The sequence below is a fragment of the Alligator sinensis genome, unplaced genomic scaffold, assembly GCF_000455745.1.
Source record: "Alligator sinensis unplaced genomic scaffold, ASM45574v1 scaffold1137_1, whole genome shotgun sequence".
In the NCBI taxonomy this organism is placed as follows: Eukaryota; Metazoa; Chordata; order Crocodylia; family Alligatoridae; genus Alligator; species Alligator sinensis.
Genome location: NW_005843396.1, coordinates 66,254 through 70,774, shown reverse-complemented (window position 1 = coordinate 70,774; position 4,521 = coordinate 66,254). Strand labels below are relative to the sequence as shown.

The 4,521-nt window shown below is 48.9% G+C and overlaps 1 pseudogene; it reads left to right on the top strand.

Annotated features, from left to right (window-relative positions):
* The first annotated feature begins 1,076 nt into the window (after positions 1-1,076).
* LOC112548675 overlaps positions 1,077-4,521 on the top strand; it is a 9,731-nt pseudogene continuing 6,286 nt past the window's right edge.

Here is a 4,521-nt window from a genome sequence, read left to right as displayed (position 1 = left end):
AGAGCCTGGTATTTTCTGCCACCAACCCTTATTTCTACCATGGGGTGCTTTTGGGCATTTGCCCGCAGGGTGGTGGTCTTGGACCCCGGTCCCCTTCAGCTAGAGTCTTCCCCTGAGGATTCCGCCCGCATCTGGCGAAATCCCGATGGGTTTCCTTTTTTTCCTTTTTCTTAGGACAATCTTTTCGCCAATGTCCCTTCTCTCGACAATATGCACACTCATCAGGCTGGAGTCGACCTCTTCCTCTCTTTTGTCCCCCCTCAGGTGCCTCCTTCTGTCCCCGCCTGAACTTGGGTTCTTACCCAAGGCAGCTGCTAGCATTGCCATCTGCTTCTGCCCGCGTTTTTCCTCCTTCCTCTCCACTACCTGCTCCCGATTTCCATAAACCTTGTACGCAATTTCTACGAGTTCCGAAAGAGGTTTCCCTGGTCCTCCTTCAACCTTTTGTAGCTTTTTCCTTATGTCTGGGGCTGCTTGCCCAATAAACAGCATGTTTACCATGCGCTGATTCTCTTGGGCCTCAGGGTCCAAACTGCTGAATTTCTTAAAGGCATCATACAACCATTCCAAAAAACTCGAGGGAGATTCATCCTTTCCTTGACAGACCTCATATAATTTAGAGACGTTTGTTACTCTGGGTACTGCTTTGCCTAAAGCTTCCACTATAATTCCTAAATACCTGCTGCTTTGTTGTCTTCCCTCTGGCAAATTGGTGTCCCAATTGGGGCTCTCAATAGGACAGATATCTCGCATATTTTCTCCAACCCCTCTTTGTTCCTCAGCTATCCGATCTGCTGCTCCCAGTACCAATCGCCTCTCTTCGGAGGTCAGAAGGGTATGTAACATCATCTGAACATCAGCCCAGGTGGGGCGATGAGTCTGTCCTATTGACCGGAACAAGTTCTGCATTTTCTCGGGGTCCTCCCTGAAAGAAGGAGTCTGGTTCTTCCAATTAAATAAGTCCGGTGTGTGGAAAGGCACATAGACAAAAGTGGGTTCGTTTCCTTGAACTGCCACTTGTCTCATCGGGCAGTTATATTGGGGATGGGCATTGCGGGAGCTACGAATGGGTAGGCATGGCAGTGGAGGTGGTGGTAGTGGTGGTGGAGGTGGTGGTGCCGGTGTCCATCCCTCTCTGTACTCGGGACACCAAGCCGGGGGTCAGTCACCCGATGGCCAAGGAAAATCTGGGTCGCGATCTGGGTTCGGATCCTGGGGCCCATTCTTCTCTTCTGACCTATAAGCGGTGGGGGGCTGTTGCTAGATAATTTCTTGGAATTCCCTCTCTTTCTCTTCTCAAAGGGATAAGGTCTGATTGAGACGTCCCGGGGGAGCTCTTTAAACTTTCCGATCCCAGGCTGCTGGAGGCAGTTCCCCCCGGGCTGCTGGAGGTAGTCTGGGCTGACTCCAGGGAACTCTCCAGGGTTTCCTCCCTTGAAGGGCCATTATTGGCCGGAGACTGTGGTCTATCCCTCTGCCTTAATCCCTGAGTCAGATCTCCCTCACTACCAGAATCGACAAGGATTCGGGGCTTTTTCCCAGTGTCTTTTGCCAGCAATATTTTACACATTTTTCCTTTACACTTTTGGACCCATGGGGGAATGGGATTCATCACAGTTGTAACCCAAGAGTCTATATATGGGAGTTGATCCCAATGGCCATCCCTCCTTACCACCCCTAACACTGCATAGGCCACTTTCAAATCAAAAGAACCGGTCTCTGGCCATCCGACTTGGAATGTCGGCCATTCTAACTGACAAAACTTAATCAAATCATCCTTTGTCATTTTTATCCCATATTCCCCTTTATATTTACTGAAGTTTCTTAGCATACATCCTAATGGGGTTGCAGAGTTTTCTTCTCAGGAGCTACCCGAACCCATTGTGTCAACCAATATACACACTCACTCAGAGTCCTGTCCACTGAGTCACGAGGTTCCAGCTGAGCCCCCTTGCGTTCGACGCTACCTTGTTAGGCAGAGTCGGGGCGGCTAGACTCAGCCTTAGTCTCAGACCTGGTCAGCGGTTCATATTTCCCATTAACAGAGTCCCCGGGGCTGATGTTCAGACCGACATGCTGAACGCTAACACCGATGTCCAGACTTCCAAAGTTCAGACCGACATGCTGAACATTAAAACCGATGTCTGGACTCCTGATTTCCCTGGCAGACAACCAAGTGACACAAGAAAATGAATACTTACTCTGCCAACACCCCGGCGCCTTCTCTTCAGACCCACTCAGCCTGGTTGACTCCTTTAAAGGATAGCCTTAAATTTTCGGGTGTCTCGACTCACGTATCCGGGGACCGTGGCAGACTCCAAGGCGGTCTGGTGGCCACGCCCACGTCCCCCTTCGCCGATCTCGGCACCTGACCCTCGGAGTAGAACCAAAGGCGTTCTCCTGGCTGGCTTGCCAAATTGTTGCACAAATTGCTAGTTTCGTGCCCCTGGAGGCTTTTCCAATTACCTTAAGGAGGGAGTCACACTCTCAGGCTGGGTCGATTATAAGTTTATTGATTGTGCAATCGGTCAACAAAGGGGTTAAGTACCCCAAAGCCTCAGTCTTTGTCTGAGGGTCTTTTATAGCTTACCTAAACAAAGAACTGTAGCGTGTCAATTAACTATGGGCAGTTTCACAATTTTACCGTTACGTTTAAGTTTCCACAGGATGTTAGGACCTTTTAAGTTAGACTCATCTTATTATGGGATAGATGAAGGCACATGCGTGTTGGGGGAGCTGTGGTAAGCTCAATGTCCTTTAGTAACCCTTTATCTTCGTGTAATTCTAGGTCATTGAACAGGTGCGATTGTGAACTCTATGTGTAAAGCTGCCTTTAACCTATATGCAGAAGCAATTAGCAAGCCATGTTGAATACAGAAGCATTTTGCAAAAATAAAGCTTCATATCTAATTATAAGCCTTATGTCTAAAATCTAATGTATTTGTACTACAAGTTCTCAGCACACTTTCAGAGCAAGCACTTCCACGGCTGGGATCTTTCCACTCCACAGCTTGGACTTGGCCTTAGAGTGGGCCAGGAGCTATCCAGGCAGGCATTTGTCATTTCTCTGTTCGAGGCAGGGGCCAGGAGGCAGAGGCGTAATGATGATGCCAGGCACTTGGGGCACCTGCCACTCAAAAGGACATGAGTGTCTTCAGGTTGCAACCAATGTGATCTGTGGCACCGCTGCAAAAGCTCTTTGTTGTTCGAGGCCCTCCCCACAGGTCAGCAAGCAGGGTGGCTGCTTTGCTTTCCCCACTCTAGTTACACTGCTGCCCGCAGGAGGGATCAGAGAATGGCATCTTACTACAGAGGGACTGTATAGATTTCCCCTCCAGATTCTCAAATAACTTGATTGAAAAATAGCTGATATTGGGGGGAAATAAAAGGATAGGGACAGAGCTATTTCCCTATTTCCCTAAATGATGGGTTTTTCTTTCCTGAAACTGGAACGAAACATAGGGTGCCTATACATGTACTCCAGGGTGGATGGTAAGAGTGGCATTTTAATTAAAATGGCTCTTGGGAGCCAGTCTAAATTAAAATGCCACGGTGTCTCACATATTCAGCATCCCACACATCAAAATTGCAGCAGGAGTGTTTTAACTAAAACTCAATTGATGAGTTTATTTAAAGCCCCCACTGCCATTTTGAAACACAGGATGCTGAATACATGAGATGCTGCAGCGTGCTAGAGCGATCTAGTTTGAACCCTCCAGCAGACCTGCTTAATCGAGTCTGCTCCAACTCATTGATACTTCTTTTTTCATATCACCATATGTTCCCATCCTCATGCAGGAGATGGACCCCTGCTGAAGTATCTGATACTCTGCAGGATGGACAGAGGATCTGTGCTCCCAGCAGCTCTGCCTGCTTTATATGCTCTAGGGAGCAGGGGAGCAGATGCAGATATTTATTAGAGAGGAAACACTCTCCCCAGGCACTTCCTGTCCCCTCCCCTGCCTGATATAGTGCAATGGAGAAAGGGCTTGGAACATCCCCTCTTCATACTCAGATTCTCCCAAGCCATATATGATACTGAAATATAGGGATGCTGTGCCCAGGCCGGGAGCTCACACCCCTATAGACACCTGACTGAGGCTTTTCAGCAGCTGCTGGATGGGTTTTGAATGAAGTCCAAGATAGCAGAGAGCAAGAGGCTGCTCTTACAGCTGAGGCAGGACAGTGCTACTTTATACAGTAGGCTCTGCCTCTCCCCAGTCCAAATACACGCTGTGTTGCATTGGCTAAGTTTCTTCCCTGGGGTTGCCCCTAGTGGAGTGTCCTCATGTTTGCTGAGGACAGGTCCATGCAGGAGCCACTGCAGAGGACTGCCTTAGGGTAAGCACTGTCAGAGCTGCTGACCTCATTAGATGTTTTTCTTGCCCTCACCAGACTTTCCCTGCCACTGGCATACTGCCCCTCACTCCCTTGCTCTGAAGCTCTGCTTAGCATGGGTGCTTGCGGTGTGCTCAAGAAACAGTGCTCCAGCCCCCCAGGAACAGCTGTTACTTGTTCAGA